A 27088-nucleotide genomic window follows, 5' to 3' on the forward strand; every position below is an offset into this window, starting at 1 on the left:
TGTGATACAATCCACCTCCCACTGGCCGGCAGTGCTTTTATGGAAGAAAATTGTATGCATGTATTTAATGATACCCTTCGATATCTTTATATCTGCAGACAATTTTAGCCCAGGAGATGAAAGGTGATAGCTCTACTGAAATTCCAACGACCCATTTCAAGAATGGCAGTAAATACACACACATTCTGAGGTCATTTTTATTTACAGTAAGCCCCGCATAAAAACATCCAGATATCAAATGGATATATGCAATGTTTTTACACTTCCCGAATCGAAAATTATATTTTCGACCCTGGCACGTATTTAGTTTGAATTGGTAATAAGTGAGTAAAGTAAACAATAATAAAGAACGATTTTACCAGGATGTGAAGCAGTTTTTCTCCGTCGCTGCACTGGGGTTTCCGTAAAACACTATACACATTTTCACTGCACTCCACGCGTAACACGTTCGATCCTGACCGCATCACCCGCCCCGCAGGAGCAAGCGTCGCAGTCAAAGGAACACACACTACTGCAAAACAGGGGAAAAAATTCTCCGGCAACGAAAATACGCGCGAATCCGTCAGAAAAATCAATCGGACGACGCAAAACCGAACTGTCCTGCTTGGGCTTCACGAAGCACTACCCAGCAAGGCGCTCCAAAACAGGGAAAAAAAATCCAGCAACGAAAATACGCGCGAATCCGTCAGAAAAATCAATCGGACGACGCAAAACCGAACTGTCCTGCTTGGGCTTCACGAAGCACTACCCAGCAAGGCGCTCCAAAACAGGGGAAAAAATTCTCCGGCAACGAAAATACGCGCGAATCCGTCAGAAAAATCAATCGGACGACGCAAAACCGAACTGTCCTGCTTGGGCTTCACGAAGCACTACCCAGCAAGGCGCTCCAAAACAGGGGAAAAATTCTCCGGCAACGAAAATACGCGCGAATCCGTCAGAAAAATCAATCGGACGACGCAAAACCGAACTGTCCTGCTTGGGCTTCACGAAGCACTACCCAGCAAGACGCTCCAAAACAGGGGAAAAAAATTCTCCGGCAACGAAAATACGCGCGAATCCGTCAGAAAAATCAATCGGACGACGCAAAACCGAACTGTCCTGCTTGGGCTTCACGAAGCACTACCCAGCAAGACGCTCCAAAACAGGGGAAAAAAATTCTCCGGCAACGAAAATACGCGCGAATCCGTCAGAAAAATCAATCGGACGACGCAAAACCGAACTGTCCTGCTTGGGCTTCACGAAGCACTCCGTTTAAAGGTATTAGTAATTTATTACCAAATTTGTTTTAACGGTGCATTATAAAGTTTCAATAGCTTAAATAAGATTGCATCAGAAATTGGGACACCTAAAAAAAGTTCTTGCCGTTCATCAATAATTCCCCAAGAGATTCCTCTAAGAGTTCATCCAAAAATTTCTCCAGGGATTTATACAGAAGCCCTTCGAAAGTTCCTCTTTAATTTTTTAAAGTATTTCTTTGAGTGTTTTTTTTTACTACAGTCAACTCTCCACATCTGGATATCTCTACCTATGTCGGTCGATGATGTTTTCGATCCCTCCATTCTGCATACATGTTAACTCTCCATATCTCGATATCCTACTCATCTCGATATCTCCCTATCTCGATATAATTTTCATTCCCGTTTTTCTCTCCGTATGTCGATACACCTATTATCAAAGGTTACTAGACTAGATGTTAGGGATTCAAAACCAATTTGCAAAGACGAAATGAAGTTTGTGTGTTTTTAATTTTCCTGGTAACGGAGGGATTTTTTATTCCTAACTCACGCATACACAGCATATTTCATATGTAGTAGAAAAGGCATTTTTTCGTTTATGCAATTTTTCTGCGGTAAATTATAAAAGTCACGAATTTTCCAGTGACTCCTCCAGGGAATCCTCTATTGAACCTTGAAGGTATTTATTCCGCCACTCTTCCAGAAATTTCTCTAGAGGTCTCACAAGCAGCTCCTTTATAATAATACATTCCTTTACAAATCCAATAGACGTCTCGGAATACGCGTGAGTGTATCTATTGAACTCCAAATGCTCTTTTCACGCTTTCCATGGCGATTCCTATAGAAGATTAGCAAATTTTGCAGAATAATGCTTCAAATTTGATGGAAGTTGTATTGAATCATTTTGCAAAACAATCTTAAACTATAATTAGTCACAAACAATATTAGATTCTCGACATTGCATTGAAAATGTTGACCTTACATCATAGATCTTACATCATGATCATATTGAAATACGCAGCTTATTCCAACCAGCTTGACGCTGTGTCGTGGGAAATCTGCAGCTTATTAACTCGGGTCACACAATACAACCCGAGACTGTTTCGAAAGTGAAGTCAAGCCACAGAAGCAAACAGTTCAGTCACCACCAACAGTGAGAAAAGCGTGAGTAAATTTAATTTCTGGTCTGCAGACAACGGACGGACAAAATATTATGAAAAACCTTGTTCATAACTGCTGGCTTGACCATTCTTCTAGTAAGTATTTTTATACACTTGCACACCTACTTTAGCTGCTGACTGTTACATGTACTTCCCTCAAAAGAGATGAAACCGCAATGATTGTTGTGGTTCCAATGCACAAATGCAGTGAACAAGAACTAACAGAGGCAGATTTTTATATATTTTGCCTTATTCAAGCATCATACGATTTAGAGATGAAAACAGCATATTGAGGGGGTCAGAAGCAAAGGGGTTTGAGTGACAAAAAAAAAAAAGATTATGACATAATAAACGTTAACTTCAGCATCTCAATTGGAAATGTTTGCTATTTTTTATTGGAAATGTTTGTTATTTTTTTATCACTTATGCTCATATACCACTCCACTGTTCACTTAGGGATGATTCAAATATTACGTAACGCTGAATTTTCCAATTTTAGCCTCCCTCCCTTCCCCACATAACAGCTTTTGTTTGGAACATTTAAAATTTGTGTATGAAACGTAAAATAATGCAACTCCCCCTCCCACCCCTGTTCTTCTTCTTCTTCTTTCTGGCGTTACGTCCCCACTGGGACAGAGCCTGCTTCTCAGCTTAGTGTTCTTATGAGCACTTCCACAGTTATTAACTGAGAGCTTACTATGCCAATGACCATTTTTGCATGCGTATTTCGTGTGGCAGGTACGAAGATACTCTATGCCCTGGGAAGTCGAGAAAATTTCCAACCCGAAAAGATCCTCGACCGGTGGGATTCGAACCCACGACCCTCAGCTTGGTCTTGCTGAATAGCTGCGCGTTTACCGCTACGGCTATCCCACCCCTGTTGCCTTCCGTAATATTTGAACAATCCTTGACATCCCTTTATGCAAGATCTATGGATGAAAATGAAATGTAATGAAAATCTTCGATAAACTTTTCTTTTGATTCTACAATTTTAATTATTTTTCAATAGGGTGTCGGTGCCAATGGTTGTAATGTACCGGTAGATTGGACAGGTTGTTTAAGTGGATAGATCGCCTCTATTTTAGTCGATTTGCCAAATTTCAGCTTTTTATCTTATCAAAACTCATATAAATAATTAGGTTTTCGTAAAAATTCAGCTCCCTAGCACCAGTAATTGCCGTCGTACAGTATTTGATAGGCCGAAATCGTGAACTTAAACGTGTAGCCCTCATAAACGTGATTTTTTGGAATGGTGTAGCACTCTTAAACGTGATTTTTTGGAATGGTGTCTTCGGATGAAAATTTTCTTAAAATACAGCGCACATATTGGCGGTAAATGTTAATTCGCAACTTAAGGCAAAGACTCTGATGAAAATCCCATTAACTGAAAGGGATACTCGTGGATAATCATATATATTTTTTCAATCCCAGAGCGTTTCATCTGCCACCACTTGCCACCCGAAAAAATATACGACCCCCAAAAGTGACTGATATTTGCACTTAAATTAATATAATTGCTTTCCCTTACAGTTTAGAACCATAGTGTCTTCGAGAAAATGATTCAATATTGTAGAACAATATTGCTACCGAAAACCTCACATTTTCAAAATATTCGAGAAAAAAATTTTTTGGAGGTCGTTCATAAAATACCTCTATGATTTGTAAATGTGACTAGAAACAGACTAGGTGTCTTTGGCAAAGTTGTTTGTATTTAAATTATCTAGAACTTTGCCAAAGACACTATTATTAATGATCGCCATTTCAGAAATTTTAATTTTACAGTGCCGCCTACGGTAAAGTTGCGAATTAACATTTACTGCCAATATATGCGCTTTTTTTTTAGAAAATTTTCGTCCGAAGACACTATTCCAGAAAAATCACGTTTAAGAGTGCTACTGAATTAAGTTCACGATTTCGGCCTATCGTGTGCGTCGTGTTCCAGTAGTGGACCAACTTGGAAGCAGTTTTTTTTTTTAAACGATGAATAAAAATGAAGAAAATTCCTACATATGATATTTATGCTTCATACGAAAGTTGCTGCTTTGAAGGTAAAAGTGTAAGCCTTTGTAAAAATCAACCATTTTGTTTGAAATTCCTTGCATCATTACCGAACGGCCACTACTGAAGTACTTGCGCAACTACTGGAACACGTGTACCAATAGTTGCTCAAGCGATTTTATGCTAAAAACATAATATTAACACTGTTTTTTTTATTTCAACTTATAGGGAAGAAGCATCGGTTTTGGCCAACGTTAGAGAAAATATGTAGGAAGCCTTATTTAAACTACAAATATGTCAAACGCAAGCTTTCAATCTAAATTATGTATGAAAAATATCGCAACTTAGTTATCAGAACCAGTTTCGGCCAAAGATTAAGCTTCGGTTCCAAAATTGGTCAGACACATTGATTTCTTATGCGAGTGGCCAAGTTAGTAGTAGCCTGGCCAGATTAGGTGCATGCTGAGAGAGAGGAGACAGCTGGCTTAGATTGCGACCTCCCAAAAGTCAAGGGAACTTGTCACCAACTGTCACTGGAAAACCTACACATTCGAAGGGCACAGAACGTGAAGAACCGTCAAAATTCAAGTAAACGTTATTATATTTATAGGTGTTTTTCGATGATTTAATATTTTTAAAAGTTGAATACCTGAATGTAGTTGTGTGTTGGTAAACTGCTATATTTTTTTTACATTCATATCCTTTTTTATAGTGAACAACAAAAAGTGATTATGATTTTGACCAACATAACTATTTATACTATTTGTCTTCTACCATTTGTAATGTTAAGCACAACATTCGACCGCTAAATAACGGTGTATTTGGCAAATGTTTAGTTGGTACCACACAGCTATCATTATATGGTCGTTTTCTGTAAGAAGTGCCGTCAGCATTCATAAGCTCCCACAGGTGGTAAAATTCAAATGTTATAACATATTTTATGCTCGTTCGCTTCGATTTAGTATGAATTCATCTTTGGAAAACATTTTTCTTGATTGTTGATTCTAAATATCGAATATTAGCACTTCTAACAAGTGATCCATAATATGGACCAGGAAATGATCGTTTACCACGGTTATGGATCGTTTCCAAAGAATGTAAATTTCTGCTATTTTGTGCATTGGATTCGACATTTTCAGACAATAGCACTAAGGATAAAACTAATAAAACATCAAGGTTTGTATATTTCATTTTTTAGCAGACAAAAATGGGTGGTAAACTTGGTGTATAGCGAAAACAGTTCATGTCTCAGTTACTACAATGCAGTATCACAAAAAATGGCCATTTTACCCTGGTTTCCAGCTCTAACACAGCTATTTTTTGCAGTAATATATGGCACATTGTTAACTTTCGCTATACCATGCAATACAGATGCATTGAATTGAAAATCTCTTGATTTTGCGCACTGATCCGTAATATGTCACATTTTGATCCATAATATGAAAATTGATCCATAATATGGTTTTCAGGAACCGATACAATTTTTAATTTTTATGCAATCCTATGTAAATATTACACTCAAAACAGTTTACTAACCGAAGTTCCAATTTGAAACGATTCGATTCGTGCTTTTATATTACGTTTTCCATGTCGTTTTATTGAATTTTATAGGTTGGACTCCACACTATTTGATCCATAACTGTGGGGTTATGGTACGTCACATGTTAACAATCATACTGGGTATTTACATAAGTAAAGAGCCTGCCTTGTTAATTTTTATGCCGGAGGTCAAAGAAGGCAAGAAAACTGTCAGTGAGCTGTCTCCTCTCTCCACCCTAAGAGAGTAAGTAGAGAGTAAGTTAAAATGATAAAGAAAATAATTATTTATCTTATGTTTGGATCAATTCGGACGAGTAAATTAATATAGCTCTATTATGTGAATGCTATGTCTACTGAACACAAAAGGTTTCACATTGATTGGCTAGGTAAAACGATGTATAATCTACTATGGCTACAACTGGCGTATGGTCAAAACCGGTGCGTCTACCCTAGTAAAGCTTGAAATCTTTCGATTGACACTAAAAAATCTCTTTTAGGACTTTTCGTTAACATGTTATGATTTTTTTTTTTGTTAGGTAATCCACTATTGGCACCGACACCCTATTTGAACAGTTGTAACAAATACATACATGTGTGATTTAGTGCTTTATTATATCATATTTAATATAGAGCAAATCATTTAAAAACTTTCTTTTTTTTTATTTTTGCGGTAACACCATTAGGGTAGATTGCTAATTATTGCACAGGTAAAAACGCAACAATTATTGCACAGCCCATGTATTCCTTATAGGTGTGCAATAATTGGCACGTTTGAGCCTGTACATTAATTTGCAAACTACCCTAATAATTTGGAGGTTCCAGAATTATGCTAATTTCTCTGTATCGCTCTTTTGATATGATGTTTACAATACATACCCATATAGGTTCCTTATTCCTAAAAACTAGAAATTCTATCAGTTGCTGAAACACTGCTACAGATCCTTTTAGACATTATAGATCTGTGCGCAAAATCTAGAAATTTCAACTCAATTCTCACGTATCTTTTCGAAAGGACCTATCTAACAATTCACGCGAGACATGCGAGATTGAAGGTTATGAAAATTTATTTTGAAACTGTATCAAACGATATATCTTTCCCGCACTGTATTGCCTTCAGAGAGAAGCAGTTTCATAGAGTTCAACGTATCAACTGTATGAAGCGGCTTATCATTTTTTGTAGGAAATAATACAAACTAACTAGTTTAACTAGTGAACGCGGGCTGGTTGTATGCAAAATTGAAACGATATACACGGCGAAAAAAAGTTTATTCATTTTAATTCAGTTTTAGAAGACAGGTTGTGATTCTTCTTAATTATTTTCTCCAAATCGTATGAAAGTTACGTCGATTTGAAAAAGTAATCGAGAGTAACTGGACGGAACGGTGTATCGTTTTGTCATACAATTTATGTGGAAAACAATAGAAATTACGTTGTATTTTAACACGAGCTGATTGCATGCATTAAACGATGTACACGGCGAAAAAAATGTTAAGTGTTGAAAAGGGGATTCATTTTAAAACAGGTTTAGACGACAGGTTGTGATTCTTATTCTTGATTTTCTCGAACTCGTTTGAAAGTTACTTACGTCAATTTGAAAAAGTAATCAAGATTTAGAATTTTCTGAAATTTTAGTGAATAACTTACTTTTCTAACTAGTAACTTATATATTGTTTGCATCATAAGTGTAAAATTATACGCGCATGCAAAGATGCAGGAGGGGGGGGGGTGTCCATTCTTCACCGATTGTTCATACTACTCCCATACCCCAAATTTCCTGAACTTCATTTTCGAAAAGGTCTATCAAATAAAAGATGTTCTATTATTTGAACATTTATAGCTCAAAAACAGTACGTTTGTCAAAAATAATGTATTGCAAGAAGTTTCAGGGAATAGTAACAGTTGTCTATAAAGCCGACTTTCTCAAAACCATAGCTTTCGATTTTTCTTTTTATGTTATTTTTAAGAGAACTGCAGTCTAGCCTTAAGGCTTGAACTTGTAGACCTCTTGCCCTGGGGCCCAGATAGCCGTAGCGGTAAACGCGCAGCTATTCAGCAAGACCAAGCTGAGGGTCGTGGGTTCGAATCCCACCGGTCGAGGATCTTTTCGGGTTGGAAATTTTCTCGACTTCCCAGGGCATAGAGTATCTTCGTACCTGCCACACGATATACGCATGCAAAAATGGTCATTGGCACAGTAAGCTCTCAGTTAATAACTGTGGAAGTGCACATAAGAACACTAAGCTGAGAAGCAGGCTCTGTCCCAGTGGGGACGTAATGCCAGAAAGAAGAAGAACATTCTTGGGTGAATGCCTGGAAAAAAAATCTTTGGAGATTTCCTTGAGAAAATCTCAATGAGATACTGGATGAATTTCTGACGAAACATTGGGAGTAATTTGGGTATCCATAGAGAAAACCTTAGTTGAAATCCTGCTGGTCGAGAATGGCCCAAGAATGTCTCCAGGGAAATAACGAGGATTTTTTTAAAAATTGATGAAAAAAATTCATGAGGTATTTTTAAGGAAAATCCTGAAGCCTTCTCTGATAAAAGTTGTGTATGTTTAAAAAATGCCCATAATGAAAAAAAAATCTCGGGATAATAATTCTGTATGATTTTGTAAAGGAATTTCTCGAAAAACATTACAGTAAATCCCGAAAGAACTTTGTGCCTAAATTATCAGTGCTGTGAGATACATAAATTCTCATAACCCACGATTGAAATTTTTCATGCGTGTGTTGTCAATCACACAACTCAGCAACCAAAAAATGGACGAGTTGGCTCATCTGTTTGAATCATTGTCCCGTATATCCACAGCTTACCTACTCATACAAAGCAATGATTTTTTGTTAGTCTGGTAGTATTATAGTAATCCTTTCTAACGTAAACAACAACATTAGGTTTTCAAGACTTTTTGACGGGCCTTATGACTGAATCATTTTTGGCGGCTTAAGTGTGATTGAAGAATTTGCACGAAAAACTCAAGCATGAGAAAGTTGAAGCAGATCTCTAATGAGTTTGCTCTCGCGGGAGAACTAATTTATTGAAATTAGAGTGTGATTCAGTTATCCTTCCAGTCGTCGCGCGGTTCGTCAGAACCACCACGCTGCTGTTGTGAACGAAAAGCGAGCTTTTTTCACCAGTGTTGTACAAAATACAACAGCGCGACGACTGAGGTGTTAAAAATGATCAGAGGAATTATTGAAAAAAAATGCTGTAGTATTAACTGGTGTGAAACCTTATACGAACTTTTGAAGATTCTATGGGGATTTTTTGAAAAACTCCTTGAGAATTGTTGATAGCGTCTACGCGATTTGCTTTTTGAGCAGGAAATGCTCCATAGCTACTGTCTCTTACATTCACTTCCGCCAGAAAAGATGAAGCCACAATGATTGTTGTAGTACCAATGCACAAACGCAGTGAACAAAAACTGACAGCAGCAGTTTTTTTATACATTACTTTATACAAACGCCACACTTTTTAGTGAAAAAAATGTTTCCAACTGCTGCATTTCTCCGCTCCACTTCGCAAATAAGCGACACTTTCATCACGTACCTCATCGTACAATCATCGCGTTCACTCCACCAGGTTAAACCAAAAGGTCTTCACGATACGATCCGATGGGCTAAACAGATTGAAACAATATCCTCCCCCGAAGTGGAAAATTAGTGTAAATTGCATCTCAGCACGGATTGAAAGCTACAAGCTGAGAATAATTATCAGCTATTTCGTGAACCAAAATCACCTCCCTCGCGAAGATCTTGAGGCGATTCACCACCGGACACACCTTTTTTTTCTTTCAATCAATCCAACTCACAGACTGCAGCAAAAGCAGTGAATTCAAACGCGAACGCCCATGATGATGATGATGACGACGTCACGTTTGCGGTATGCGTCTGTCTACTACCCCGAAGCGCCAGTCATGTTTAATCAATATCACGGTACAAACAAAACACGGCAAAACATTCGTTCACACAGCTGTCCGATGATGTGTTTGAGCATTAGGATGGCCCATTATGATCAAACCGCAAAAAAATTAAGTTGCACACAACAAACTTGTTCATTCAGTCCCCCAGAAGTTACTGTGAAATTTGATCGGAATCTATCAGCTCCAAGGAGGAGCTAAACAATCTTGAAGTTTATATGGGAAAATTTACCAAATATATGGGACAAAACGGTTCTAATTACATTTTCAACCTCCCCCTGAGAGTTGACGGGTTTCGCTTAAATTTTCACAGTAGCTTTTGGAGGTCCAAATCAACACATTTGAAGAGTGTAACTTAAGATTCTTACACGTTGATTTTTTTTATTTTTATACAAATATGGTCCACCTTACCTTGAGCATGGACTGGCGGATTGTAACGGTGACGGCGTGCGGGAAAAAAACGATGAAAATCCTTCGGCTCGTTAAACGAAACTATGAAAAGCGAATCAACAGATTGTTTTCCGCGCAACCACGTTCTTCCCTCATAGAGAGACGCGCGCGCGAGCTCGCCCAAGGTGGAATGCAACAACGTACCTATGTAAGCCTACTACCGACTCTAGCAACGTGACGACTCAAACTGAACGGTTTGAATCGAGCTGTGCGCCTCTTTCTCGCTAAGTTGGATTGTCCGCGGCGAGGGGGAGTCGTCTACCAGTAATAAAAACAACGACAAGCCAATCACGGTGGGTCTGGAACCGTTGTTAAAGAAAAAAAAATCCATGCGCATCGTACCTTCGTACTATGCGTACACGAATTCTCTCTGCTCTTGAAAGTTTTTTAAAAAACTACCTAAAGCAATAAAACAGTACTTTTCAGTGCTAAAAAAATAGTACTTTTCAGTGCTAAAATTAAAAACGGTACTTTTCAGTGATATTGAAACAGTACTTTTCAGTACTGATCCCTTTACGATCCTTGTTTGGACCCGTGCCTATGATTTTTCGTTGGACCCGTTGGCGAAAGCTAGCGGTGGTAATCCTTCTTTGACACCGTCTTGGGATAAAACCTTTTAGGATGTCTCGTCTTCTTTCGTTTATTCACCAAACATGATTGCAACTACAAACAAAAGTAAGGGTGAATCTCTGAATTCACAACTTCCTTCCAAAAAAGTGGGATTTAAAACTGTAACTAAACGTGGCAAGAATGGAAGAAAGAACGTTTCTACGGAATGCGAACTTTCTTCCAAGGGTGAAATGGATAATGTTGATAATTGCATCGAAATGAGCAATCAGTTCGATGCTCTAGACAAATTTTACGAACACCAAATCGAAGCAGTATCTAGCCATGATTCAAGTGAGGAAGCCGCCTATCGTGGTCAGTTGTTCCGAATTTGGGGGATTTAGGCAGAAGATCTTGAACTTCATTAGGGGAATCAAGGTTTCTATAAGTCACCTGAAGAGATCAAAAAATGGAATAAATGATTTACTTGGATTTTCCTCAGTCCAAGTAATCATTATGAAAAAAAGAACTCAATCTGGCATTGTTCGGAAAGGGCTTTCTCAAGAATATTATTTAGTTCACTTTAACAAAAGAGATCTAAATAATATTAAAGCTTTAGAAAAAGCAAGACTTATGCTCGATGTCCGTGTTGGACCCTGGCTCTAAGCACTTTTGGAAATTATCTAAAATTTTGAAAAAAAAACCTCAGAAGCCAATACCGGCATTGAAAGAAGAAAACAAATTATTACTAACTAATTGCAAACAAGCTCAAAAACTTGCTATGCAGTTTGAAAGCGCGCACAATTTCAATTTAGGACTTACTAGTTCAATTGGAAATAAAGTTACTCAGGACTTCGACAATATTCTCAATCAAGAGAACGTTTACGAAAATTCATGGGAAACGGATTTGGAAGAAGTGAGAACTATTATTAAAAATTCAAAAATATTAAAGCTCCTGGCAATGATGAAATTTTCCACATCCTCATTAAGGAACATCCAGAAAGCAGCTTATCATTCTTGTTTGATATATTCAATAAATGTTTTCAACTAGCATATTTCCTTGACAAATGGAAAAATGCTAAGGTTGTACCAATTTTAAAACACAAAATCTAGCAGACAAAAATCTAGCAGAAGCTTCTAGCTATCGTCCAATCAGTTTGCTTTCCTCCATCAGTAAACTTTTTGAAATGGTCATTTTGAACAGAATGATGGCCCACATCAACGAAAATTCAATTTTTGCCAATGAGCAGTTTGGATTCCACCATGGACATTGGAGCACTTATCAACTTTTACGTGTAACAAATTTGTTTCGTTCCAACAAATCTGAAGGCTATTCTACTGGTCTTGCTCTTCTAGACATAGAAAAAGCATTCGACAGTGTTTGGCATGACAGTTTGGTCGTAAAATTAAAAAACTTCAATTTTCCAACATACTTCTTCTTCTTCTTCTTAGCATTAACGCCCCCACTGGGACAGAGCCGGCTGCTCAGCTTAGTGTTCTTAAGAGCACTACCACAGTTATTAACTGAGAGCTTCTTTGCCAAAGTTGCCATTTTCGCATTCGTATATCGTGTGGCAGGTACGATGATACTTCTATGCCCAGGGATGTCAAGGAAATTTCCATTACTAAAAGATCCTAGACCGACCGGAATTCGAACCCAGACACCTTCAGCATAGCTTTGCTTTGTAGCCGCTGACTCTAACCACTCGGCTAAGGAAGGCTCCAAAAGGGTACTTACAGTTAACTCTCCCATAGGGGAAGACGGGGTAAGACCGCCCACCTAAGCAATTTAATGCACATGTCAAAATCATTGAATCCTTTTTCGATGCAGCATGTCTTTTTTTGAAGCCTTGGGCATGATCAAAAAATATCACAGGCTTTGTATTTGTAAAAATTTATTTATTTCTTGAAGCTTGAAAAAGAGATTTCTTATCACGATTATTTTTAGCGACGGGGTAAAACCGCCCACCCACGGGGTAAAAGCGACCACCTCGATTTTCGTTCACAATATTGCGAAAAATTATATCAGTTCCCTGTTATTTTAAAAAGTATATTGTTTTATGAATTCTACATTGATTAAAGTGGATATTAAATCATTTTTAGAGTTAATTAATTCAAAATCTTAGATATATACTTATCATTACCTTAAGACACCCATATTTTTCAAAAATATGTGAATTTAGTTTGTATTTTTAACAAAATTGATTTTATTTAACTTGAATTGTAATGTACAACGTAGTTACAACCTTTAAAATGGTTTAGACATTATATTTGGTATAAATTAGGGGTGGCGGTCTTATCCCATCAACAGTGGTCGGTTTTACCCCGCTTGCGCAATTTTCACAAGTAGAGCCTTATTTCAAAGCTAAAAATTTACAATTCATATTTCACTTCATTGAAGCAAATTTCACATTTCTGTTAAAGCATGGACGGGTAATTTGTTATGTTTTGACAAAAAAATCCCTTCCGAAACCCTTACGGGAGCATCTGTTAAAATTAGATCAAATTCAGTATCTACAAGCAAAAACTTTGTTTTTGACATTTGTTATGAAAAAAATAATGTTGGTATCACCCTGAATGCTTTGAAATGTCAAAAATCTTGTGTTTATGCAAAGTGCTTGGTGAACTTTCAAGAAAATCGCCGTTTTCATGCCAAACTGAAGGTGGTCCGTCTTACCCCGGCGGGCGCTCTTACCCCGTCTTCCCCTACTCGATATTCCGTATCTCGATATCGAGTTAGAGAACCATAGTAAAAGTTAGTTTTCATGGCTAACTCGATGGTCCCTTGGAACGCAGTAGCACTGCTTTTGTGTTCTGTAATTCGATACCTCCCTAACTCGATGATCCCTTCAATATCGAGTAAGAGAGCGATTACTGTATATTGTTAGAATAATTCAAAGTTTTTTTGTCAAATCGTACACTTCAGGTTCATTTTCAGAACTCCAGCTCTGAAAGACTTCCTGTAAGAGCTGGTGTTCCTCAAGGCAGCATTTTGGGACCAATATTATACGATATTTTCACATCTGACTTACCTGAGTTACCTCAGGGATGTCAAAAATTCTTGTTTGCGGATGACACAGGCCTCATCGCCAAAGGACGAAGTCTGCGTGTCATCTGTAGTCGATTGCAAAAAAGTTTGGATATTTTTTCTTCATACTTGCAAAAATGGAAGATATCTCCTAATGCTTCCAAAACTTAACTAATAATATTCCCACATAAACCAAAAGCTCTTTATTCGAAACCTTCAAGTAGACATGTTGTCCCGATGAGAGGGGTTCCAATAAATTGGTCAGATGAAGTTAAGTATCTAGGGCTCATGCTAGATAAGAATTTAACTCTCAAAAATCACATTGAGAGCATTCAAGCCAAATGTAACAAATATGTAAAATGTCTCTATCCCCTTATTGATAGAAAATCAAAACTTGGTCTCAAAACAAGCTTTTGATATTTAAAAAAATTTTCAAGCCAACCATGTTGTATGCTGTACCAACATGGGCTAGCTGTTGTAATCTCAGGAAGAAAGCTCTGCAGAGAATTCAAAATAAAATTTTGAAAACAATTCTGAAGCTTCCTCCCTGGTAAAGTATCTATGAGTTACATAGAATATCCAATGTTGAAACATTGGAACAAATGTCGACTAAAATTATTGATCATTTAAGACAAAAATCGTTGCTATCTTCTATTGTCACAATAAATGCGTAATATATCTGGGTTAAGTCTGGTTATGTTAATTGGAAGCGTTTTTTTTTTCTTATATAAGCAGGTGAAATCAACTCACCTGTAAGTATTCTGGACTGCTACGGCAAATAAAATGTAATATGTTGTTAACAAAATATTAATGAAGGCTTAATTTAGGTTCACCAAATTATAATGGTAGTGTTGCCTAACACAGAACACCTAGATCTAAGAAATAAACGTAACGTTTGGAATGATACTAGGTAATAAAGAATTTAAAAAAAAACAGTGAACCATCATATTTAACTCATATGGAACAGAAACATGAAGCCATCCATATCTGTTGATATTCCATCCTCGACTGAGCAACAAAAAGCCACTTTCAAATTTCTACCAATACTGTCCAACTAAACGTCCAAACACGAAACAATACTTACACTCCGGTGACGTGATAAACGAATCCGCTCACTTTGACTGTAATGAATCACTGTAACGTTTTATTGCGTATTGTAAACACTATGTTAGTCAACTGAAACTTGAGGATAGGTCCAAAACATCAAAATACTATAGTTATGTTTGTTTTTCGATAAAGTTTGCTCAAACTAACTGCGAAGATGTTTTGATATTTTATGTTTTGAATGCCGAGTGTCAATTCTATGGACATGTCTTTTAAGTAATGTTCATTACTATAAACAAGCTCTAAATCAAACTTAGTATACTATAGTAATTATGATATATTTACCAATCACCGTAACTTCAGATTTTCACGAAGAAATTATTTCAAATTTACAGTGAAAATGCCTGGATATTACATGTTTTGAACTCCTAATGCAAACCTGATGATTACTTGGTTAGTTTACAATTTGTTAGTGATGCACTGTTATACTGTTATACAACTGTAATCCCTCGTTCAAATATTTTCATATTCACGTAGCAGATGCTTCAATACTAAATGGTGGGAACCAAATTCTCGGACTTTTTTTTTTGGTAATAACGGTTTCAGACCTACCGTGTCCACCACTAACTACAACATGTAGACCACGCCACATATACGCCAAACTTGAGTCAGGCAGTCTCGGGTGAGGCGCAACGATATTGTGTAGTGGAAGCTTTTCTGCCTTTCTTGCGATTCTTGATGGCATTTCCACTTCAACTTCCCATATGTGCTAGGTAGGTAGCTCGGGGTAAATATGGTCGGTGTGGCAGCAGGCCAAACTCGCGTAATGTTTTCGGTGGAATCATCATCGAGTTCGGGGGTGAAACCGTAAATAAGACAGTGATGAAGGCGAAGAAAAACCACGGTTGGGTAAGTTCAAAGTTTGGAATCATGTATAATGGAAATCTAAAGAAAGTAACCCGCGGTACGAAAAATCTAATAAAATTAAATTTGGGAAATGTGTTTTAGGCTTTCTTGCAAATAATTTTCGCAAAATAATATGTCGGAGAAAATTTTCACATATATTTTGTATGACACAGATTAAGCTTCAAAATTGGCTTTTCGAGAACTTAGTAAAAAATGACTAAAATCAGAAATAAGACACAATATTTTCAAACTTTCAGAAAGTATAGTGCAAGTCCTCTTCTAAGAGTTGAACTAGAATTCTAATGCCACATTGATTTAAATTTCTGGTTGATCTTAAACTGAGAAAATTGCCCATGCTTTAGTGTGAATCTAAAAAAACGTTACAACTTGAAGTAATCATTTAGTAAATGAATACTTGGAAAACTTGATGATCAAAATATCTACGAAATGAGCTTAACTTAGTGCCTTTCGATTATGCCATAGAGAGTCTCAATTCAACGTCTATTTACATAGCTGTGAAAAAATACTATTGTATGTTTTTTGGGGACGACCGCAAACTTTTTTATAATATTTCTTTTTATTTTTGTTAAGTGAGTGATGAAATGAAGTGTTTGTAACGCAATATGTATTTTCTTATAAATAAGTGGTAAGTTTAGTAAGAAGGACAGGAAACTTTTATTCGTGTCGGATAGGATAAACTTATGTTAGTCTTCCTAAATAAAGCTTGGTAAGATAATCGATGAAGTACCGTCAGGAAACTGTCTAGAGATTTTAATATTTCTCACAAAAAATAAGTATATGCCATAACATATGCTAAGCATGAAGATCTATGTCCTAGGAATTCAAAACCTTTGCTAATAGAACCTACGACTGAATTTAGCTAAAAAACCGAATAATAAACGTGGAAAGTTTGTGTAAGAGTAGGAAGTGTCAAAAAATACAATTCATTTAATACGTTGAAAAATCACCCTTATGGATGTCCTATAGACAAAAAAGGAATACCTATTTAACAAAAGGAGGAAAAGTATCAATAAGTGTCAAAGTGTACTCGGATATTACAATTTTAAACTAAATTTTTATCCAATGTTTCTTCTAATAATGAAACATGTTTTTATAATTATAAAAATATAATTTTTTGGTCAAATGTTCTTATTCTGAGTTTTAAAAATTTTGATCGATTTTCCAATCGAAAACACTTCTCGAGGTGTTTCGAGCCAATTCTGAGAAAAAAAAACGTTTTTAGTTAATAGTTCTAATTTTATACGGAAAATCACATTTTTTTGAACAATTTATGGCTGAATGCAAGGTTAAGGTATTCAGCGCAATGCGTTGCTAGAGCCTCAGGTAACGCTTGTTGTTTTAAATAAAGCTCAGCTGTAAGTGTCTGGGTTCGATTCCCTAGCGATCCAAGATCATTACAAATGGGAATTCTTCGACATTTCTGAGCAGAGTAAATACGAAATACGAAAATAAAAATGGCAATTTTGGCAAAGAAAGCTTGAAGTTAAAAAAAATGTGGAAATCTAATAAAACATTAAGATGTTCCACCAAGAAAGTAACGCCAAGAAGAAAGGAAGAAAAGTTTTGTAACGCAAAATTATAATATTGTTTCGATTGTATTTTTGCATGATTCAAGAAATAATTTTATGCTACTCCTACCTTCATTCAGTTCAGTAAAATTTTGAAGGATAACTAATTTATTGTATATCACAATCTCATGAAAACTAAATGTTAATTACTGCTCGCTTAAAAACTCATTTAGGCAGCGTCCATTTATTACGTAACGCTAAAATGAAAAGTTTCAAATTTTTGTATGAGCCGTAACACTTGAGCCTACTTCCCCCTCCCCCTAGAGCGTTATGTAATTTGTGAATGCCACCTTACCATTCAGAAACGAATCTCCTCTTCAAAATTCTTAGTTCTCCCTCCCACGCTTTTCAACGGTCAGAATAGTACAGCGTCTGCTTCCTGACCATCAAACAACGAAGATTAATATTCATATCACACACGCAACGAAAAGGTGAATCACCTTGTTAAAGCACTCCAAGAAAGTCAACTCGGAGGCAGTTGAAAAGCCTTAACAGAAATCGTTAGCATTCGCCAGCCGCAAAATTGTTATTTTCAGAATGTCGTTAACAGGATCTGAAAAATCCCAGATTTATTCAAATGGGTGCTCATTCCAACAACGTGCTGCTTGGCTTGCTTTGGCTTCATAACGGTCGAAGGAAGTCGAGGCCAAGAAGACCTTGGAGTGCGCGACGATGACGACGACAACAACAAACTTAGGTATACTCCATGTGGCGAGGTCTGGAGGCTTTAAAACTGGTTTCTGGAACGAAGAGATGTACCTACCTCTAGTAGTGTTTACCTTTAGTTACAACATTCCTTCTAGTGATCGCGCCGATCCAACTTGGATGGTGGGTATTTGGGTGTTTGCTCCGAGATCGGGTAATTATCGGCCACGATGCAGGGTCGAAGAAATAGTGTGGTGCAGCCAGCGCGGAGGATGTGAACGTTCAGGATAGAAAAAAGGGAATAGACGATCCGGGCACAGGAAGCGAACTTGTTTTAAATCACCGCCCTGTGCGGTGTAATTGGATGGGAGAGGGAATTGATTTACATGTTGAACATGTGTGACTACGAAAAACTGTGAGTAGAGAAATAATTGGAGCAAATCTGGAGGATAAGCATTGTTTAAGTGGCGGATGTAATGAAGAGTAATACATGCAGCACACAAAAAAAATATCTTGTTCTTTTTTCTGACTTTACGTCCGAAATGGGAGAGATTTTTTTTAGTTCCTTCATTATGATACTAATTCAAACATTATATTAATTTCTTATATCTAGGTGTTCTGTGTTAGACAACACTATCATCCTAATTTGGTAAAACTAAATTCAGCTTTCATTGACATTTTGTTAGCAACATATTACATTTCATTTGCCGTAGCAGTTAAGAATTTCTACAAGTGGGTTGATTTCACCTGCTTATAAGAGAAAAAACGCTTTTAATCTACTAAACCAGACTTAACCTAAATATATAACACATTTTTCGGGGATTGCAACGATTTTTGTCTAATTTTTTTTTTTTTTCAAAGTCTCAACATTGGATATTCTATTTATCTCATAAGTACTTTTATAATACCAGGGAGGGAGCTTCAGAATCATTTTCCAAATTTTATTTTGAATCCTCTGTAGAGCTTTCTTCCTGGTATTACAACAGTTAGTCCATATTGGTACAGCATACAACATGTCCGACCCGAAAATTTGTTTGAAGATCAAAAGCTTGTTCTCAAGACAAAGTTTCGATTTTATGTTAATAAGTGGATAAAGACATTTTATATATTTGTTATATTTGGCTTGAACGCCCTCAATGTGATTTTTGAAAGTTAAATTCTTATCTAGCATGAGCCCTGGATACTTAATTTCATCTGACCAATTTATTGGAACCCCTCTCATCGTGGCAACATGTCTACTAGAAGGTTTCAAAAATAGAGCTTTTGGTTTATGTGAGAATATTATAAGTTGAGTTTTGGAAGCATTAAAACAAGTCATCAATTTTAACAAGTATTAAAAAAAATATAAAAAATCTTTTTGCAGTATACTACAGATGACACACAGGCTTCGTCCTTTGGCTGAGAGGCCTGTGTTATGAGGTCATGCACAAATTACGTCACGCTCCGAGGGGGGGAGGGGGTCAACCAAGCGTGACAAGCCTTACAAAAATTTCGGAGGACTCGTACAAAATATGTGACAAGGAGTCAAAAAAGTTGAAATTTAGCGTGACACAATTTGTGTACCAACCCTTATCCGCAAACAAAGATTTTTGACATCCCTGAGGTAACTCTGGTAAGTTAGATGTGAAAATATTGTATAATATTGGTTCCAAAATGCTGCCTTGAGGAATAGCAGCTCTTAGATGAAGTCTTTAAGAGGAGGAGTTCTAATCAGGCATTACAATCTCATCTGAGCGTAGTAATATCTTCCCATAGAGAAAGATATTATCTTTTAATCCAAGAGCACATTGAAAAGATAATATCTTTCTATATTTGTGACAATCGATGATCCGAATATTTTTGACAGCTCCGTAGAATTTGAATAAGAAGAGGGATTCCACGGAGGCATGCAAGTCGATTCTGATCGACCATTTCAAAAATATCTGAAACTTTGCACAGTTTTTCAGTTCCATCTAAATCGTCATTTTCCGATATCAAATCTTCAAGTTGAGTCACGACTAACTTTTCAAAAGGGTGTATGTGAAAATGGTTCAAAAATATTCAAAAGCTGCACAGCAAAAACGGTTCGTTCGATTGTTAGACAACTAAAGAAACAAAGTTAGACAACTAAATAAAGATTCCAAAAATCAAACAAACGACACCAAACTAGTCAGTAAAAACTTAAAAGTGATTTTGTTTATTAAAATCTAACGAGCAACATGAGTAGTCGCTTTCTCAACTGTTGCAGGCCGTTTGCAGAAAAAAAGTGTTCGAAAGAGCTACGAAATCTCACCGAAAGCACCATAGATAAACTGAAAGCGGCTGGTTATGCTCCAATGTCTACATTGAATACAATTTTACGCATTTGTACGTCCTGCCGTTTAAACGTTGACAAACGGGCAATCTGTACATCATCGGTGGATCAGGTTGCAGGAAGTTCGAAAACAACAACAACTGAGGAATTACTAGATGCACCGACAACAACTGAGGAGTTACCAGAAGTACCAAGTGCAGATAGTCTTGCCACGGTACCATCAGCGACATCTGTTTCAACAAATCAATCAGAAGATGAGTGCATCCAGAAGGTCAACATCGAACGCTTCAACGAAGGGATAGCTGAAATAAAAGTGACTCCGATTAAATGAACGAAGATGGGTTACGTCAATTATCCCGAGAAAAAATACCGTGAAATCAACGAAGCTGTACGAAGAAACCTCTTCAAATTAGGACCTGAGGATGTGGAAAATACAGACTACGATGAGGTAATTATGAATATGAAGGAAAGGTTCTCGAATCTAGCCACGACAAGGAAAGAAAAATTATTGATTTTGTCGATGCTGCCAAGCTCGTGGTCTATTCAAGACGCCATTGATGAGTTCAAAACCAATAGAAATACAGCAAAAGAGGCAAAACAATTCAAAAATAACTGTCTTGCAACCAAAAATGCTAGGTCGAGTACTTCATTAACAGATGAGACAAAAGAAAAAATAATTCAATATTTTGAAGACGATGAAGTAAATAGAGCTATGCCTGGTCAAAAAGATTATGTATCTGTGAAAAAAGATGGAAAGCGTCAAGCAATCCAAAAACGATTAATGATGACTACTTTGAAAGAAGCGTATACACGCTTCAAGGAAATTAACGAAAATATTAAGGTAGGTTTTTCCTCATTTGCAAGCCTTCGTCCAAGGCAATGCAAGCTTCAATCCAATTCAGGAACACATAATGTTTGTGTGTGCACAACACACGAAAATATTAACCTAATCTTACATAGTTTGAAAAGAATCAATTTATCAAAGGATATTAAAATGTTAACTGGTAGTCTTTTGTGTGAAAATACAACATCAAATTGCTATCTACGATCTTGTTCGGATTGTCCAGATTCTTCATCATTGGAAAATACTTTATTCGCTGAGTTTGAAGAAAATTATATTGATCAGTTATCATTTGAGCAATGCGTGACTACGGATAGGTGTGACCTAGAAACTATTGTAAAACCTGTAGATGAGTTTGTGTCATTTTTTTGCTTGAAATTAGAAAGTTTAATTCCTCACGACTTTATTAAAACAGAGCAATCCCGCTTTTTAAAAAATACGAAAAATACATTACAAGATAGTGAATTTTTAGTCATTTGTGATTTTTCTGAAAACTATAGCTTTGTATTGCAAGATGAAGTGCAGTCCCATCACTGGAACGTACAACAAGCTACAATTCATCCATTCGTTATTTATTTCAATGGAAGTACGCAAATTGAACATTTTAGTTTTATTGTAATTTCCGAAGATTTAAGACACGACTCAGTATCTGTAAATTTGTTCATTGCCAAAATGATTAACTTTTTACGCGTTGATAAGGATAAAGAAATCAGAAAGATATATTTCATGTCTGATGGAGCAGCATCGCAGTACAAAAACCGTAAGAATTTTTCGAGCCAATGTCAATATAAATCAAAGTACGGAATTGATGCAGAATGGCATTTCTTTGCTACGTCACATGGCAAAGGTCCTTGTGATGCTATTGGATGAACCATAAAGCGCATGGCCACAAGAGCAAGTTTAGCCAAAGAACGTGAGCATCCAATTAAAACTGCAAAAGAACTATTTGATTGGGCGAATCGCAGAAAAGAAGAAGATTAAACAAAATTATCATTTTGTTTTACTACTACTGAAGAGTACGAATTAACGGCATCAGAGCTCAGCGAGCAATATAATAACGCGAAAACGATCCAAGGAACCCAAAAATTTCACTGTTTCATTCCATTGTTCTTCTTCTTCTTCTTTCTGGCGTTACGTCCCCACTGGGACAGAGCCTGCTTCTCAGCTTAGTGTTCTTATGAGCACTTCCACAGTTATTAACTGAGAGCTTACTATGCCAATGACCATTTTTGCATGCGTATATCGTGTGGCAGGTACGAAGATACTCTATGCCCTGGGAAGTCGAGCAAATTTCCAACCCGAAAAGATCCTCGACCGGTGGGATTCGAACCCACGACCCTCAGCATGGTCTTGCTGAATAGCTGCGCGTTTACCGCTACGGCTATCTGGGCCCCATTCCATTGTCAGAAAATAAAATTAAAGCAAAACTATACTCGAACATAGTTATCTTGTGTGAGCGGTAGTGAGCCTATCACAGACAAAGCTTCGCCATCAAGCTGAGAACGTAGATAATGGAATTTTTCGATGGTAGGCAGCTTAGCTGAACTATGGATGAGAGCGACATACAAATCACGGAAGGCAAAGTAATTCTAGGCAATTGAACCTTTGGAGATAATTGCTGTACCATAATAGACGCATTGAAACGGATGGAACGTTCTGCATGTTGTGGGTCTTGATCCATTTTGTTGACCAGAAATTCCTTAATCTTGTAGTATTTCTTCTCGTACAAGATTTTTTCCTTCAGGTAGGCAGTGACATTTTCAGGAATTTCATCGTTGATCTGCAAATCCATATAGACGGGCATCAGCTGTTCGTGAAGCTTTTCTAGTTTTTCCAGGCGGATTTTGAGTGCCGCCACTGGTGTGTGTTCGTTGTAGGGGAATTAGGGGCATAATGGACACGTTAAGCAAATGTTCGTTTTAAGACCCTTAAATGGCAATGTTTTTAATTTATCCCCGGCTAGTTTTCAAGTTTGATGTTAGTACGACGTGTCACATTCATTCATAGTGATAAAAATCATATCATATGTCAGAAAAGCGAGATAGAAAATTGGGTCGAAAACAAGGCTGGTAAAAAGGTATCGGGGCGAAATGAACACCTGTATGAAATTTAGGTATTCCAACATATTCAATGACTGTCAATCATTCCGATATGCAAAAGTTCTCTCCCTCAATCATAATAGCTAAAAAGAACCTTTCTGGGTTCGTTACTTTGCTCAAAAATTAGATTCTTCCACGGTCTTGCTTATATGCCAATTTGAAACTGAGAAAAATTTTAAGTCAAATTTTAAAGAACAATTGAACAAATACAACAAATATTTTTTTTTACCGTCAAGCATTTCAAATGCATTACAGATTTCATGCAGTGAATGAAATTTTGATGAAATATGTGTATTATCAGATATTGAGAGGGTGTCCATTTCGCCCCGTATGTTCATTATGCCCCTAATCCCCCTACTCATCCATGAACTCGTAAAGTTTTCGAACGATGCCAACTCATTCTCCTTCTCCACTAGAAGTCTTTTAATTTTTCTTGCGACAGACATTGCTGGATTAGCAGAATTTAACTTATAACTTGAATATCCGCAATGAACCGCATCCGGTTCGAAGGACCAATATTCGATAGCCGGAGAACACCTTTCTGGTTCGTTCTACTTTTGGACTCCTTCGGGATTATTGCGGATTGAAACACTAACGTTTGGTCGAAAAAGAACTATAATTCGCGCTCGTTCTCTATCGACAAATGAAACAATACTGATCTACAAAGGCAACATGAAGAGAATCTTCTGCTTCATCTACATCATTCGACCAAAGTGGAATCTTTCTATTTAGGGCACTTGAAATCATAGTGTGAAGCATGAACAACAAGTGACCAACTATTCAAAACTACATCAAATAGTAATCGTAGAACAGATTGTTTGTAAGCGTTTCGAAAATGCTAAAATCGTATCAATTTTTAATATTCATATGTAAAGCCTTAAATGTGCTCGATTTAAATAAAAACAGCTCTTACATGAAGTTTCATACTAATATTCTTTAGTTTTCCATTCATTTTGTTTAACCGAATTGCAGAAATTATGATATTTTGGTTAGTATGCGGAGCACAGCTAAAATATGTTGTAAATTTAAGTTTATTTTCATGCACATATTTGGAGCATCAAAATAAACTGAAATGTCAACGATAAATCGCTTATTTTTCAATCAAATGCACTTTAAATTTACACGATCATGTAACATTCAAGCACCTTTGATTGAAAACTAAACGAAATGCCGTAAAAATAGATGAATTTGGTTTATTTTTACTCTATGCCTCAGTTTACACTACAATGAAATTTAAATATTTTTATCTGTGAGGGTAACGCACTATCAAAGTTACCCGCATTATCAAAGATACCTCGTTTTACGGTATATAAAAACAGTATGTCTTATGAGGCAAAGGGACACCGCAATTTTCTCATATAAAGTCAAATTAAGTTTATTTTTCTTGTTTAATATTGCATTAAATCATTGTTTCCTACCAAAAACATCAAAATAAACCGTCTTGCACATTCAAAAAGGTTTCTGAGAAGCTTAAGTATTATTCCGACAGTCAAACAGGATGAAAGCTAAATTTATTTTGTAAACTTACTGTTTTACTAAAAAGTCAACTATTATACCCCAGTTATTATTTTCTCTTACTCTATAATGTACCGTTTAGGCGGAAAAATAATAATATACAAGATTTGTTGCATTTTGCTCTAGTGGTCATTTTTCCCCATACGAGTGACACTCTTGCCTCGTGCTTCGTTGAAAAACCTTATAAGAAGAGACATTATCATAAATCTCAAATCAACATGTATTTATTATATTTTTGAAATTCATTTAGAACAAGAGATGAGCTTTCTCCTACACTGTACTGATCTTCAAAAATTATGCTAATCAGTCATGATTTGAACCGATATATATTAAGGTGTCCTTTTTGCCCTAGACCCCTATGTATTGCACGAGGGTACGATAATTTGAAGGATTGCTTTACCTTCAAAGCAATACCTTAATAAGGATATTTTGTTCTAGAAATAGTTAACTAGCTAGTGAAAATCGGAACAATATCCAAATTGATCAGCTGCCATAATAATTTTAACGTTCTCTAGTGAAGTTGACCCACATTCTCGTAGCCCATCCCATTATTTCACAGCTGACCATACATAAGACCCCCGCAATAACAATCTATTGCAAGCAACACCCCTCTCAATCGCAATCTCCAACCACCCCTAACCTATGCCATTATTAGTGACCGAGCTCAGGGCGAGGGACACCATGGGATGATGTACGATTGGTGGCGAATTCCACTGATGATTCACTACTATATATGTCCAACGGCACACCACTGACAAGCTGGCGCCCCCAAGGTCAACAACTCCAGAGTCCCCACTGAACGCCTCTCAACGAACAAAGAATGAGCCACAGTGGCAGCAACTCCAACGGGCAAGACGACGACGGCGATGCACAGTGGTACCACCCATAGGCAAAACAAAAAAAACATATGTTGTCTTATTTTTCATTTCTTAATTCTAGTTGTAAATGTTTGCAAATAAGTTTGTACAATGCCCACAAAGGTGTTAGCTTTTTCTAGTGTAGAAGCTGTGAATAAACATTCGTAGAACAAATCGGACCACTGTGTGATGACGACGTGATACGACATTCTGACGCCATCCAGCCCCAACCAGCCACCAAGTGAAGTGAACCGAGAGAAACCTTTCAATAACTGCTGCTGCTGCTGCCTCTGTTGCAATTGCTTGCGCACATGTGTACGTGCTAATGAATCCACACCTCAAACTATGCTGTACAAAAGTGCGTTTTATTACGTGTATCAAACTGAGTCACTACGAAACATATCCAGCCCACCTAGCGAAATGTAAACAAATTTTCACTTTTCCGAGGAATTCACTTCACTCTTATCTACATCTTCATCCGATAAGACACACCGTTTCTAGTAAAAATAAGCTTTTGTTGTTTCACATACTGCAATTAAAGCTTGAATGTGGATGGTTTCCCAACATTGCCACACACCATATTCATGTGATGCACCTCAACCCTCAGACCCAGAAAAGTAGGTTGCACAATCAACACACATCATTCCAACACGACCTCTGCTTAAGACTTCTCCTGGCTCAACGTTGGACTAACTGCCTCTACTAAAGCACAGACCACAGAAGTAAAGAAAGAACATCAAAGAGGCACTAACCCAGCACAAAACGAAGGAAACGTAGCTTCTTCACGCGTTGTCTTCGAAAGATTTGAATCGGTTGGGGCGTATCACCGACCACAGCGCACTTTCGTTGCTTTCGTCACTACTTTCGTGAAACTTTCACAGCTTTTTATTCACTCGCGACACATGACACGACCGAAAAGCAGTATTTTCATGAAAGAATTTCAAACCGTTGCTAATCAATTTAAGATGAATCAATTCTAACCCGTATTATTAATCGAGCTATCCAGAACTAGGTGCGGTTCGCGAAGTGGTAATAATGAAACTAACATCACGTTAGCTCGTTGTCTCAACCGAAAGTCCAGCCAACCGACGAACAACAGAGTCTACGGTCGTATTGGTGCTGGTTTGGGGGGATTTTACCTTTGGCTCTAATGAACAACACACCTTTCCAACGGTCTGTTTCAAGCAACAACATCAGCGACCATCAAGTTGCAAGCAGTTGTGGAGGCACTTGTGGGCTCATCAAGCGTTTCACTGTGTGGATACAATCGAGCGGTTCACGCTATGCCCAAAGGGGGTTATTATCCAACTTTCATGTTCAGGAGCAACAATAGCTTAAGCTTGTGAAAACTATAAAATATGCTACATTAGATTTTTTTGATAGCTCGTCTTTTGCAGTTTTCCATAGTTGCCCACAGAAACTC

At 37.1% G+C, this 27088-nt stretch overlaps 1 protein-coding gene across 4 annotated transcripts in view; it reads right to left on the reverse strand.

The window, feature by feature from the left end:
* The window catches only part of LOC5572817 (protein bark beetle), a 74076-nt gene extending 47363 nt beyond the window's left edge, over positions 1-26713 (reverse strand). For 2 of the 4 annotated variants that reach the window (XM_001654172.3, XM_021847006.1), the window contains exon 1: positions 10264-10488. The gene's annotated coding sequence lies outside the window, so the exon portion shown is untranslated. Of the gene's footprint in view, positions 1-10263; positions 10490-26417 lie in introns of those variants that run through there. The other 2 variants (XM_021847007.1, XM_021847008.1) reach the window with 2 other exon arrangements.
* Between the last annotated feature and the right edge of the window lie 375 nt (positions 26714-27088).

The sequence above is a fragment of the Aedes aegypti genome, chromosome 2 (genome assembly GCF_002204515.2).
Source record: "Aedes aegypti strain LVP_AGWG chromosome 2, AaegL5.0 Primary Assembly, whole genome shotgun sequence".
In the NCBI taxonomy this organism is placed as follows: domain Eukaryota; kingdom Metazoa; phylum Arthropoda; class Insecta; order Diptera; family Culicidae; genus Aedes; species Aedes aegypti.